General features: G+C 43.9%; 1 protein-coding gene across 2 annotated transcripts in view; it reads left to right on the forward strand.

Annotated features, from left to right (window-relative positions):
* Positions 1-2,431: 2,431 nt before the first annotated feature.
* Positions 2,432-14,931, forward strand: part of EYA4 (EYA transcriptional coactivator and phosphatase 4) — a 235,032-nt gene continuing 222,532 nt past the window's right edge. For both annotated transcript variants that reach the window (XM_080929171.1, XM_080929170.1), the window contains exon 1: positions 2,432-2,695. The gene's annotated coding sequence lies outside the window, so the exon portion shown is untranslated. The remainder of the gene's footprint in view (positions 2,696-14,931) is intronic.

Raw genomic sequence — 14,931 nt, forward strand, 5'->3', positions numbered from 1 at the left:
GGAGCAAGGACTGAGACTGCAGCCTCCCTGCCTGCCTGCAGATCCAGCATCTCAAAATGGACAACTTTGTCTGCTCTTGGTGGGAGAGGATGTACCTAGCATTTGATGTTCAGGGAGGGTGTGTGGGGTGTTGCCACCCAGTGGCAGGCTTCCCTTTGTAAGAGGAGTGGGGGAAGGACTTATGGGAGAGGATACTAAGAGGGGAGGAAAGGCTGATATTGGGTTCTTAAAAAAAACAGCTAGGAAACACGCCACCTCTTTTCCCACAATAATGTATCAGAACATCAAATTTTATTTAAATATGAATCTTTTCCATTTTTTTAAGAGAGAAAAGCAACAGATGAAGTCTTGTACCAAAAAGGAATGGATGCTTCTTAGCTTTTGAGGAGAATATGGCTACATATAGTCCATTCTTAGTTCTAACATGGCATTTGCTGTCTCCACGGAGGACTCTGAAACCCAGGGACTATTATAGTCTCTCATTTGAGACACCATCATACATTTCCTATCAGAAAAAACTGACTGCTTTCCTGACAATCACAGCTACCGAGAGCATCACAGAAGCTAAAGTTATAGAGTGTGACTCCTTTGTCACACAGAACCCAGTGACCAAAAACAAACAAGCACACAACAAACACTTTGAGCTCTGAATTGGAGACAGTGAAATGAATGAGGGTTTCTTGTTGCTCTGGCCCCTTGAGTACATGCTAACTGGTGTTTCTCTCTAAGGGAGGGATGCTCTCTGGGTAATGCTTCCAAGCCACCACCAGAAACTTCCACACAGAGAACCAGCAAAGGGGAAAACCATGCCTGGTCCTGCTCAAACTCCCTGAAACAGATCTGTGGGCAGAACTGCCAATAAGCACACAGAGGGGACAGACTACCTTTATCAGCTTAAATTGAAAGCCCCAGCATCTTTTCCATTTCCTCTTAATCATTGTAGACAATGCCCCCTGCTCATTAAAAACAAGTATTCAGCATGGACTTTCCTTTTGAACTCTTAACAGGGTTCCTGTTAGTAACATAAAACCAAACTCAAGTGAAGGATGAGATTTATTTCTGAAAAAAATTCAGAATGTAATTAATTAAAACATTAAAACTAAATTTTCTTCGAAGGGGAGTGATTTTTTTTTTCATCTGTAAAGGCCATACCTAAGGCAGCTTTGTGGGTAGAGATGACTTGGTTTTCTTTGGGAGAAATTATTTTGATTTCTTTGGGCTTTGGATAGCTTTTACCCAGGCTCAGTAATTATTAGGAATGGAGACAAACATACATGAACCAGTACAGCGACTGACAATAAATTCAAAATGAGTCAATATACATTATCAAAATCACAGGACAGAAGTTACTGAAATAGCCAATGAGTTTTAGGAAAAGGAGTAGTTATATGGGGGTAAAATTTGGGGGTTGTCTTTGCTGTGGTCCAAGAATGTGATATTTATATTTGTCTGTGAAAAATGAAATCCTTATGTAGGTACAAAAGGCATGAACGGAAGGCATAGACTCAAAACATCATTTCAGCAGTCTGCCCTGAGCAGTTCTGACTGGCCTTTGGAAGTCAAGTCACTGCTGTCTGACCTTTGGGCGCCTGGGAGGGGTGAGTATAGCTGCACCCGGCCTGGAAGGGGCCCAGGCACTTCCCAGTGCTGCCTCTCTGCACACTTCTAAGCCTTCATCGCTTCCATCTCCAGGAAAAAGCTCTTTCCTAAGCCCAGAGCAAGCCTGGGGCTGGTGTCCACTGGTGTCCAAGTTTGTTGCAAGTGGACAAGAATCCCTTTTGCCTCCTATCTTGGGGTAAGTGGCAAGGAGTAAGACAGGCCTGTAGCTCGCCCAGGGAAGCAAGGGAGCAATTGCTAAGCCTGAGGACCGCCGCCCAGAAGCAGGTGGGGGACTGAGGAGCGCGGTGGCGGGCTGGTTCCTTCAGTCTAAAGGCCTCAGTGGCCAGCGGCTGGCGGGGTGGGGGCGGGGTGGTGTGGCGCAGAGGGCGCGGAGATTACCGCGGCGCCGCCAGAGATGCGCGGAGCCCGGGAGCCCCGGAGGTTCCCCCCACTCGAGACAGCAAAAAAAGAAAAAAGAGCCGATGACAACAGGCAGTTTCTCGAGATCGAATAAAAAGAGAGGGCTTCTGCGCCCGCCAAGATCCCCTGCTCTTACGGCGGCCTGCCGCGAGGCCCCCAGTGGCCACCCTAGCCCCAGGGCGCAGGCGGCGACGTCTCCCCCACAGCCCCCCTCCTGCCTTTAGGCTCCGGCTCCGCGCGCAAGGGAGAAGCTGTCCGCGGCGCGGCGCACGCTCCCGAGGCTCCCGGCTAGAGCGCAAACGTTTCCCGGGGTCGGCGCCCTAGAGAGGGGACGGAGCGGCGGGGACCTGCGCAGGGACGCCTGGCCACCCGACGCGCGCGCTTTCCTTTTTCTTCTGCCTTCTCTTGCCGCTGGGCTGCCGGGACTTTGGCTCGGCTCCTTTCGTCCTCCCCCTCTCACCCGGCTCCCCCACCCCGCCCAGTTTCTCCCCAACTTGTGTAAGCTATTTGTTGGGGGTGGCCGAAAGGGATGTCCTGTTTTCACCAGAGACACAGCGCGAAGGGAAAACTTAGACACTGGAAGGAAAGCGAGTAAATACACAGACCCGAGAGGCAGATCACTGGCTGGAACAGACAATTGAACTTCGGGAGCCCAGGGCGGTCCGGGCCGCCAGAGGTGAGTGTCCTCTCTTCATCCCACCCGGTTCCTGAGGTCCAAAGGAGTGGGTGTCCAGCTTTGGATGATCCCCACCCCCAAAATGTCCCCTAGAAAGTGCTAGCTAGACACTTATTAGTGCGTGGAGGAGCTCTGGGGACGGAAGACGCGCGCAGGGAGAGTGTGTGAGCGAGTGTGTGAGTGAGCCTTGGAGTTCTCCCCGTGACTCAACACCGCCACGGTCGCTAGAATCTCAGCGGTGCGCTCTGCCCAGGAAGACCCTCAAGGACCCTAAGGTCCTCAGTATCGCCTCTTGTCTGGTGCTGAGCGCAGAGGGCGGGGGACCTGAGTGTGTCTTGCGGCGTCCCGGGTGCGGATCCCACCTGCCTACACGCTACCACCCTGTCGCCCAGAGAGCTTGCCCCTGACTCTTTTCTCTCCCACCGGTGACATTTAATACTTTGTGATGACCCGCTACCCTGAGTATGGAGAGCCACGGGAGCCTGGAATTGCCCGAGGCCAGTCACGCCTGTACTTAGGGGCCGAGCCCTGGTGTCTAGGTACCGGTCGCAGCCTAAACAGCGGAGACTGCGCGGTAATGGTTTCTGTGTGGCGTGGACGAAAGTCTCGCGCAGTGTGCCAGGGTCTGTGAAATTAGAGGAGCCTTGTCAGAAGAGTTGCGTTCATTGGCTCCAGGCTCAGATGCAGGGGCGCAATTCTGACTTCTCCAAAGTCAAGGACCCGGTTGGGGAAAGGAGGTTTCTCTCAGAGCTCACTGGGTCTGGGGAGGCCGTGACACTCTCTTGTAAAGCCTGTTCAACTGGGACAGACCTTGTGAGTCCGTTTCATTTTGCACGCCACAGTAAACCAAACGTTTCGTTTTATTTTTCGATTAGCATTTAAGTTTTTCCTCCTCTTTTCTTTGTATTTGAGTTTCACAATCTCTCTGCAACTGGGGAGGTTTTGACTGAATCCAGTGGCAGAGCTGCGACAAAACTAAGGGAGTACAATTAGATTTTTGCCACCAACCTCTCGTTTGGGATGTTAGCACCTTAGCTCACAGCCACCCGTCCTTCAGGTTCTGGGGAGGTTAAGGGGAGTTTGCGATTTGGGTGGGTCTTCAGTTTGGCCTTCTTTTCTCTGGACAGGCAGAGATCATTCAGGGAGCCTCCTGAACCCGAGGCCCCCTAGAAAGGTGCGCATCCCGGCTCCGGGGCAACCTAGGAGCGGCTCACCAAGCGCGTGGCGTAGGTGTGTTTTGGTTTCTGCGCAGCTCCACGTGGGGCACCTCCGTGTGCGTGTGTGTTGTGTACTTGATCTGTGAGGAGGTAACTGGAGTCTCTCGTGTTCAAACCCAGTGGGCCCTTGGCCATTAATTTGCTTTCCTGGCTGTCATTACAGACACTTCCAAAATCTGATACCTAAAGAGATCCAACAGGTTGGGTTTCACATTTAGAGCCCACACTTAACAGTTTTCTTTCTCCCTCACCCCCTTTGGCTCCACACTCTGGGATCAACGTAATGGTTGGAGCAAAAGACATCTTCTCGAATATGGCATTTTGGTGTTCTTCTCTTAGCGGCCGGCCGCCGTTTTGCACCTTCTAGCGTTTGTCAGTCTCAGCACAGGCTCCTGGGGGACTTAGGTGGGAGTCTTTAGGAGTGTTTAGCAACCGCAGACTGCCATCGACAACTTCTGAAGTTTCATTTACCCTGGGGTGACTGACAGTACTGAAAGTGAAGTGTGGCTCTTGTTTGTTGAGTTCTTCTCTTTTAATTTAATTTAATTTAATTTAATTTTTTTAAGTTTTAAGGCTTCTCCAGGACAAGACTTGCAAGTTTGATATTTTTAGTAGAAATGGTACCTACTTTTTAAATTAAAAAAGCAAAACAAAACATATATTTTGTCAGACTTACACCCGAGAAACAAAACCTAGTGGAGGCTGAAGGAAAAGAATTCTAAGACAAAATAATTTGATACACTTCATGGTGCGTTTTTTTAAGAGATTTGCATCCAAAGACATTTGTACTTAAAAAAAAAATATTATCCAAAGAATTTTTTTTAACAAAAGCAATAACAACGTTATACAGACGGTTTTGTGTGGAAGGACAGACAGAATCTACGTTTGTAGCAATAATACCCAAAACAGACAAAAGTTCCCCACGTTTACAAACCCTAAAATTAGTTACTTCCACCTGATTAAAGGCAGTAAGTAATTCAAAGGTAAACATTTTTGTAATGTCTGCACATGAATGTTAAAAAAAAAAAACAGCAAACAGAGCTACATCAAAATCTTTGACATTGCAGCTTTTTGACCATAACATATTTGAACTGACTTGAAACCTCATATTCTAATGGTGAAGTCCTTGTCCTTCCTAGTAAGGGCATATCTGAAAAGTAAAAAAGCAGGTTTTCAAAAACCTGCTCCCAGCCTCCATGGGGTAGATGAACATAAACACAGCGCACTGCTTTCCTGATGTAAGACCACCTCATCCGAGGAGGTTTCAGTTAAAAGTAGAGAGGAGCATTCAGTTTCTCTCCTTTTATTAACGTTTATTTCATTGAACATTACAAATTTCTTATCTCCAAAACAAAGCTGTGCATGTGTATTCATAAGTAGCAGAGCGTTGGCTAACAATTCCAAATAAATAAATAAATAAATAAATAAATAAATAAATAAATAAATAAATAAATAAACAAAAGTCAAAATGCTACAACTTGTGTAAAAATTGAATTGATTTAAGAAAAGGGTTTTTCCCTCATTAAGAAATACAAGCACGAACATTTCGGCGTTTTCTAAAACCTGGAAGAAAAAAAAAATCTTTGTAGAGAAGTGTCCTTTTGAAGAAAGATTTGCAGATATCTCTGGGTTCAAAAAAGAAAGCATATTCTCCATCTCTAAATTTTCTTTTCTGTATCTTGTAATTTATGGTGTAAATAAATTTTACGTACCCATAGGAAATACAGTGTCCCGTTTCATGTTTTTCATCACTGATGCAAGCTCTGTGTGGCTGACGCCATGTCTAAAAATACATTTATGTGGCTTGGTCCTTCATTTAGTAAATGTGATGAACCCGAGTTAAATTGGGTGGAAACTTTGGAAGGGTAAGATGATGGAAAAGCTAGAGTTTAAGAAAAAGTATGCACATTCTAACTTGTAGATAACAAACTTAAGCTTTGTTCATGTTCACACAGTGGAAGCTCACAGGTTTCACGCAGAACTCACGGAGAAAGATAATCCCTTTTGAGATTCAGTGAAGTGCTAAGTAATTTAAGAGTGCGAACATTTATTATGCTTTTACATTATCTTCTGTATTTTCTCCCTATTGGGTAAACTTAAGAATACTCAGCATTCAGTAAGAACAGGCCCCTGCTACAGGGGGCCATTCACCACAGTTCTCCACTGCAGCCGCTGATCATATTTCACGGAGCTGTTAAAGCACTTAAAACCTAAAATTAGGTACTGTCTGGTTGTAAATATTTCAGATCACTCATTTTGAGAAACAAACAGAAAAGCCTGTTATCAAAAGCATGGAATCTGGTGGTGGGGGAGCTGGGCAAAAAACCTTCCCGAAACACCTTGGTGTGAATACAACCCTGACAGTTTCTTTTTCCGAATGGTTGTTGTCCTTCCATACTCTAAACTTTTACACTGTGTGCCTCAGTAGAGTGTCTTCAACTAATTGTATTCAGGAGTACAGTCGGGGGATTTTATTACAATGATTACTGGGTGAGAGAAATCTACACCACCCAGAATGGGAGGTGCTGGTGAGTACCTGCTTGGCTCATGGAATTTTCCTGGTGAACTTTGGACATGCTCTCTCAGGGCAAGTGCTCTCCAGATGGGTTAGGTGCAAGAGTGTCTGTAACTGTTCCCGAGTTCCATGCTACATTTTTTCACAGCTTGATGTGTTTGGGTGCAATGAACTGAATATTCAAATTAATATTAAATTGTACACGGGGCCAAGCCTGGAGTCACTCAGCCCTAACCGTACGTGGAAGAAAATAAACACGAGCCACACATTCAAAAGGATCACAAGCCACTCTGCTGGCTGTAAGAGGTCTGAAGACTTTGCAGACATAACTGTCACTTAATATTGCTGTGACACACAGGGTACTTTAGGGTCTGTTCTAGTGATGCGTTCATCACTTTTCTCTGAACTTCCTGGGCACTGCCCTCTTTCTACCCGGGTGCTTGCTGCAAAAGGGGGCAAATGAGACGGAACACACTACTGTCCTTGCCCTCATTTCTCTTTTCAAGCAAAAGAGATGAAGCTGATTAAAAACAAACAAACACATACAAACAACACAGAGAAAGCCTGTGTGCCATCACCTCCCGTTTATAAGGAAGTTTAAGACAGCTGCAAAGAGTCACTTCTTAGTCTCATGTAACCTTTTCTGTCATTGACAGGTGCTAATTGATTTTAGCTCTGAGCTAATAGTGCAGTTCAATATTCGAAGCCTTTCAGTATTGGTTTGGCCTTTTTCTCACCCTTTTCAGTACAAGGTCGATGGAGAAAGATACCCTAAAAAATATCAGAAATGCTTTCCCACATCAAGAAATTAATAAACCATGTTCCTAATTTAAATCAGTTTACGTGTAGTAAGCTATTTTATTTTTAATAATCCTTTGGACCATGGAAGGAAGAACCATATTGTCCTATCAGTAATTTAGGCCAATTAAGTTATCTCATAAGTACTTCTGTTAGGTTGTAAGACAGCATCTACCTTCACATTTGAGTGTTTTCAAACCAAATGCATTATACCAGCATAAAATACACATCATGAAATTGTACATCTGAGATTATACTTTCTTAAGGACATGTATATCTTGAAGTATGCTTTCAAACAAAGGAAGTCTCAGAGTGCTTGCCAGATAACTTAGTGCAAGTCGACATCTTATGGCTCAATATGACCTTTCAGACCATGTAGTAGCCACTTGGGACCTGGTTCCCGTGAAGCACTGCCCTGCAAAGTGTGTGGGGTTAGCCCGTCTTAATCCTCTCAGCTATGCTGCGAACAGATGCAGGGATGCTCTCATTATTCCCATTTTACAGGTGAAAATGCTGAGATCCAGTTTCATGGCAGCGGAGTAGAGCCAAGGTCTTAACTCCTCAGTTCCGCCCTTCTCAAGCATCACCCTAGGCTGTGGATCCCCACAGTTGAACCTGGCAGTTTTGCATGAAGGGTCCTGATGGCATCCCTTCTTCATTACCTAAGAGACACTAGATGCTAGGGAAAGAAGATTGATTGTTCACTGCATCCACAGTTTCATAGATAATACTGTTCAAGACAGGCCACAAAATGCACTGGAGTGAAACAAATTTAAATGCTCGTGTATTATATTTTTGTTTGGTGTGTGTGTGTGTGTGTGTATGTGTGTGTGTGTGTGTGTGTGTGTGTGTGTGTGTGTAGGTCGGAAGGCAATTTGTGGGAAATGGTTATCTCTCTGCACCAGACAGGTTCCAGGATGGAATGTGGCTCTTTAGTCTTGATAGCAAGCCTGAGAAATCTCAGCAGGCCCTTAAGTTCCTATGTAAGGAAACAAATTACAGTCAGCAAGAGCTTTGTCCAAACGAGGGAGGCTGCTAATATCACTGATCTTGTGAGGACACCTGAGGACACCGTGAGATTCTGCAGTCACCAAGGGGTCATGGTCATCGTTGTGGAATCTTTAATTTAATCTTTAATCTTTAATTTTAGGTCTGGAATTTCCCTCTACCTTTCTAGCTTTAGCCTTGGTTTGATGTTTTCAGTTTTGCTTGTCTGCTTTGCTGTTGTTTCCGGCTTGAAAGCTGATTAAGAGTCACTCTGAACCTTTATGTTGAGCCAACTCATGAAGAAGGAACCTCCTATGAGTGTAAGCAATGGGTTTCCAGAGAGAGGCTTCAGTTCTAAGATGCCCAGTCCTAGTTCAGAAATGTTTCAAACGCCCATGTGCTTTGCTTATAAGTTTTCTTTCTAGGTGAGCTTTTTTCCTATAAATATCTCTTTTAAAACTTTAAAGTATTTCTGTAGGAAGTCAGTGGCTCCCACTGTTCGGGGTTAGTCTCTTTAGCTATATCCCTCTTTTATTCAAATGAAAATTCAAAGGAGTGCCTGCCAGAGAGGATTCTGGGCTCTGTGGAACTCAGGAGTGCAAACCCTAACAATCACTCACCACACCGAGATTCCTTACACAGGAATCATCGGGTACATAAAAAGAACTGGGAAAGGAAAAGCCTTTTAATGACAATTCAGAGTATGGCTGTGGTGTCTACTACATGTATCATGATTTCAAATTGGTGGTGTTACCTCTACTCACAGGGAGAGGCTGAGGCAGGAGGATGGCATGGAATAAGGTTTGACCTCATGAACTGGAGGTTGGCCTGGACAACATTAGGAGGCACCATGTCACAACAATGAGCAAGCTCTCAAGTATAACACAATACCCACTGCAGTACTGCTGCAAAGGGCCTGTCCATTGACTGTACCCACTGCAGTACTGCTGCAAAGGGCCTGTCCATTGACTGTACCCACTTGCAGTACTGCTGCAAAGGGCCTGTCCATTGACTGTACCCACTGCAGTACTGCTGCAAAGGGCCTGTCCATTGACTGTACTCACTGCAGTACTGCTGCAAAGGGCCTGTCCATTGACTGTACCCACTGCAGTACTGCTGCAAAGGGCCTGTCCATTGACTGTACCCACTGCAGTACTGCTGCAAAGGGCCTGTCCATTGACTGTACCCACTGCAGTACTGCTGCAAAGGGCCTGTCCATTGACTGTACCCACTGCAGTACTGCTGCAAAGGGCCTGTTCATTGACTGTACCCACTGCAGTACTGCTGCAAAGGGCCTGTCCATTGACTGTACCCACTGCAGTACTGCTGCAAAGGGCCTGTCCATTGACTGTACCCACTGCAGTACTGCTGCAAAGGGCCTGTCCATTGACTGTACTCACTGCAGTACTGCTGCAAAGGGCCTGTCCATTGACTGTACCCACTGCAGTACTGCTGCAAAGGGCCTGTTCATTGACTGTACCCACTTGCAGTACTGCTGCAAAGGGCCTGTCCATTGACTGTACTCACTGCAGTACTGCTGCAAAGGGCCTGTCCATTGACTGTACCCACTGCAGTACTGCTGCAAAGGGCCTGTTCATTGACTGTACCCACTGCAGTACTGCTGCAAAGGGCCTGTTCATTGACTGTACCAGAATATTCTAGTCACCCATCTCTGACTTCATTTCACCATGGAGAACATAAGAACCAGTGCAGACATGAACCCTGGTACCTCTTTTGGGGCTCTCCTGGGTCTCTTCTGTAGAGGCTCTAGGAAGAAACCCCATCACTGGCCTAACTTGATTCTCTCTCACGTAAATTATTACCACTGTTCCTGTTATTCTTTTCCCCTTTCTTTGTAAAACAAAAGAAGCATTTCTCCCAAAAGACTCCAATTAAATCATAAAAACTTACATTTGAATAGTATTAAGTTTAACTCTGCTCACAAAAGCAACAGCATTAAGGTTGAAATTCTATCTTTAATCGAGGTGTTCCACTTACTAAGGAGGAATATTTGATATTCCTAGTCTGCACAAGGTCATATATACAATTCACAGACTTCTGTGTAGCTCCCAAAGGAGTGATCTGTTCATTATGTTTCACCTCTGGCTTTGAACTCCCTAACGCTCCAAGATTTGAAAAGACCCCAATGTTATGATAAAGCGGTTGGGTGTTTCTAACAAATGTTTTCAGAGTGCTGAAAAGCAGGGATGATATGGAGAGTCTATAGATCTCTCCTTTAGCTAATCTTTCCCCCCCAAGCTTCTGTACCCAAATGCAAATATCTATTCAGATGTGGGTACTCAGGAAATTTTAAACAGATTTAATCACAATGTGGGTAAGTCACATTCGAACTTTCCTCTGCCTGTAAACTCAAACTGTTTCTGGTGAGTAAGATTCACATCTTGGACTGAGGAGGTATCTCAGGAAAGAACCTGAGTTCAGATCTTTTCCAGAATCCACATGAGAAAACGCAGGGGGCTGAAGGCACGCACCCGTGATCTCAGGGTCTGATGTAATCTCATCGTCTCAGCCCCTAGCAAGGAGACATGTGGGTCCACAAACAGGACCAACCAGCCTGGCCTATTTGGCAAGCTTCAGACCAGTGAAAGGCCATGATTCAAAAGGACAGTAAATAGTACCTGAGGAATGGCTCTTGTTTGGCTTCCATTTACGTGCTGGAACATGCACCTGCACATGCTGGAACATGCACATACGTGTACAATAATGACGTCAATAAATTTATTGAGACCTTTATTTACATGAACATTAGGGCTTAAGATGATGGTAGCATTTCATTTTGATTGGACCAAAGGGATTTTGATTTAGCCATATTTTATACCATTAGCCAATGCCTTTAATTATTAAAGGTGTTCTTCATAGAAGATGAGAAAATGCTTTGGTACAAGAAGATGCTTATTGAATGCTTTTAATTATTATTATTACTGATGACATGGAAATTTTAATGTGAGATGGAGAGGTTTTAGCTCCCCTACTCCATATAGTTTTGTAGATGTTGGGGCACTTGGTGTCTTACATACTTATTTTCACAACTTTCTCTGAAAATGTTTAACATAGGGAACTAATCACTCGAAAGACCTGAGCCTCAGTCACTCTGTTAGTCCCTGATGGACTCTTGTCTTCTGCAGTCATAGTCACAGTCTTCCTTGTCACAGTAAATATAATTGTGACATTCCCACTGCTCCTCTTGAAGAACTGTTCTGGACTATGCCACATCTTATTCCTCACATATTCATATCAGTTCACAATTATTACCAAGTCCTGCCTCCACTTAAATTTCTATAGAAAATTCTGTTCCTACAAAGCAGATTCCAGAGTCCCCAGAATGGCCTGCGGTGTCCTTCCTCGCCTTGACCAGATTGGCATTTTCTTCTCTCAGCAGGTACACTGTGTCATCTTCTCTCCGACCACCCTCACATGTACTTTTCCATTCCCATTTGTTTCTTTATGCGCATGGTTTTAATGACACGTTATCTTTTCTCTGCCTCATTTAGTAGAACATCTTCAAAGGATCCAGAAAAATTGTAGTTGAAAGAGTTTTTTTCAATTTTAACCATAAATTGTGAAGCATACACTGTCTCTAATTATAAAACTTGGGAATTCCTGGGTCATTTTGGTAAATCTAAGCTTGTATTTAGAGCTCCACATACAGACATTGTGCATTCTCAAAGTTCAGCCTTGACCAATTGTAATATTTTTTATCATATATTTACATTACAAATAACTACTTATATTTCGGCTTGAATTAATGTGTTTTCTCAACTAAGCTGAGAAATTATAAACAAACTCTACAGTAATACTGTTACTTTATGGCTAACACCTTTGTCTCCCCCTTGTTTTTTGAAGCCTGGAGGTATTGATTATAAGTAGACACACATTTTCAATAATGTACTGACATGATTAATTCCATGTAACATTAAGAAGAACTTTAGATATTATTATGATTACCTCACCACTGAGAGCTGGAAATCATTAACATCTCCACGTCTAGGATTGACCATTCAGTCCTTGGACTGAGGTATAAGGGACAGCAAGAAGTCTAAGTGGGGACTAAATGGCTGACTGTCATTGATGTGCGGCACAGGCCTGTAGCTGATGCATCTGTAAAAACGTGGTGCAGTGGATGGATTTCCTGACTCCCTCCTTTTAACATGTTTACATCGTAGTTTCCCTGTTTATCTGATTATCGGAGTCTGGGACTGGAGCATTTGTTCAGCAAGAGGTATTTTGTGCATGTCAGAATGCTCAGCGTCATCCTGGATTTACTTAGTAGATTCCAGGAGACCCTGTCTCCCACATAATGGCGGTCTCCAGACGCTATCAGGTAGACTCGGGTAGGAAAAAAATACTCGCACATGAGAGCACACAGCCCAGGCAGTTCTTTGTATCTCTTGATATGGTGCAAAGATGCCAGGGCTCTACTTAGGAGGATTGTTCTACTCCCAGTCAAGTGTGGAGAATCCTAATTCCTTCCTCCTGAGTTAAACACAAAGGCAAACAATTCTCATTGGTCTGTGTTGATAGATGAATTTCACACACGGAGGATTTACAGATAAGCTTAGGCAAGTTGACCATCTTCAGTGTGCTTTGCTTTTCCATATTCGTGTGGGAGACTCAGACTTCCTGGGAGGATATTCAGGGAGTAAATATTTATTTGAACTACCCCTGCTAATTCTTCTTCTTGTCACAGACATACTTTCTGTTCAGGTTTTGATAATGACAATACCCAATTACCTGTCCCTTTCAATGAGTACAGACATTCCGTAATAAGGACATTTTACTTTATTATGTATTATCATAAACGATCTTTTATCCCGACAGTACTGTCTGAAGTCCAAGTACCATTCATTTGTTTGTAATGAGAAACTTTCAAATGAGGGTGGGGACAGCTCAACAGTTCATGATTTCAAGGGCAGACTGCTTGCACAAGACTCTGAGCTTCATACTAATGGGATGCAGGCAGAGAGGGACAGGAAAAGACATCACCGAGAGACAGAGATGGGGGAGAGGGAGGGAGAGACAGTGCAGAGAAAACCACAGACGTTACAAATATATGTGCCATTACAATGAGCAGATAAAATTCTTTTGGACAAATTACCTTTTAGCTTCCAGTTTGTACAAGTTTGGAAATTCAAATTTAGGAACAATTAAGCTACTCTGAAGAAAGTAGTAATGAAGAATATTATATGGAAAAAAGACTAAGCTTTGACTGTCTAGTTTTGTTGGGTTTGTGTTCAACATACAGTTTATTTGAGGCTGATGTGCATTGACCGGAAGCTAGGCTATAGTCCTGGTAGTACCCCTGAACTGTTCAGGTGCAGAGAAAAGATGTTCTGGAAATCACGTGAAAAGCAAAGGGGGGGGGGAGAAAGAACATGTAAAGTCAAATCCGACATGAGATGAATGAATGGCTGTGTGGAAACATTACTTTTACCTGTTAAAGTTTACTGTTATAAACACGGGATCACACTCATATTCTCATGAGCAGATGGTTTACCTCATAAACCAGTGACCAGGAAAATGTAGTGGTAAATATGAAAAAATGGTGAATGGTTCCAAGGACCACGCCCGGCTACCTCCTGCTACTCTCTGTCTCTGCCTCCATGGCTAGCACCTGGGCAGGTCGCTGGCATGCCAGCCCATGTACAGACAGGCCGCCTACCACGAGGCTCTCTGATGTAAACCTTGCTCACATTCCTAGCATCCCTCCACTGTGGTTATAGTCACAATTCCCAGTAACCCGGCAAATTCAAAACTCTTGAGGTTTGTAATTAATCTATTAGATTTATATCAGTAAATTTTCACTCTACAAAATGTCCACACAATAAACCCAGAGCCAATTGATATTGATATAAACGACCCACCTAGATAAGGCAAACTGTCCTGTAACAATCCATCCTTTATAAGATATTCATAGCTATCAGTGGCTATTTAAAGCCAAGAGGGTCCAGGTTATTTTTTTTCTCCCTCCATCTTGGTTTTCTTCCTCTCTTCTCCTCTCCCTCCCACCTTTCAAAAGTTCTACTTGATCCTTTAGTTTTCACTGCCCAGTCATAGGCCTTGTCTTATCTTGTGTCTGCCCTCACCTGCATATAGACATCAATCCACAGGAATCCACAGATGAATTCCTGAAATCCATCACTATGTCTTGTCTAAGAGGATTTACTTTGTATTGACCCTATGAATCAGAGATTTCACACTGACCTAGAGATTTTACAATTTTCACTAATTGATACTCATGTAGAAGCCTCATAGAGAAACTTGAACTTAACCACACAGAGAGAAAGGAGTAGCTGGTAAGAGGAAAAGAAATAGAGAGAGTAGTAGAAGAAGAAAGAGGGAGGGAATCAATGAGATAGAGAGAGAAAGAACATGACATACAATATATGGCTTATAATGTAATTATTGAGTATAGTTGTACGGGAGAAAGTAACTGCAAATTGAGTTCACTTTATGTGACCTCAAGTCACCCTATGTGACTTATGAGAGTTCATTTGGAAAGAGGACCAGGATCCTGCATATATCGATATACATCTGTAGGAAGGTAAAATAGATGCTAAAAACCCAGTGAAGATTGGGCAGGGCCGTGCTGGAGGTGGTGGATTTGGAGTAATTTCAGTTAGGGGCTTAAATGATAGGTTTCAGTCTATGAGGAGAGTTCAGCCTTACACATTGACCGGAAGCCCAAAGAAGACACAGCA

This window comes from Micromys minutus (assembly GCF_963924665.1).
Source record: "Micromys minutus genome assembly, chromosome: 15".
Lineage (NCBI taxonomy): Eukaryota > Metazoa > Chordata > Mammalia > Rodentia > Muridae > Micromys > Micromys minutus.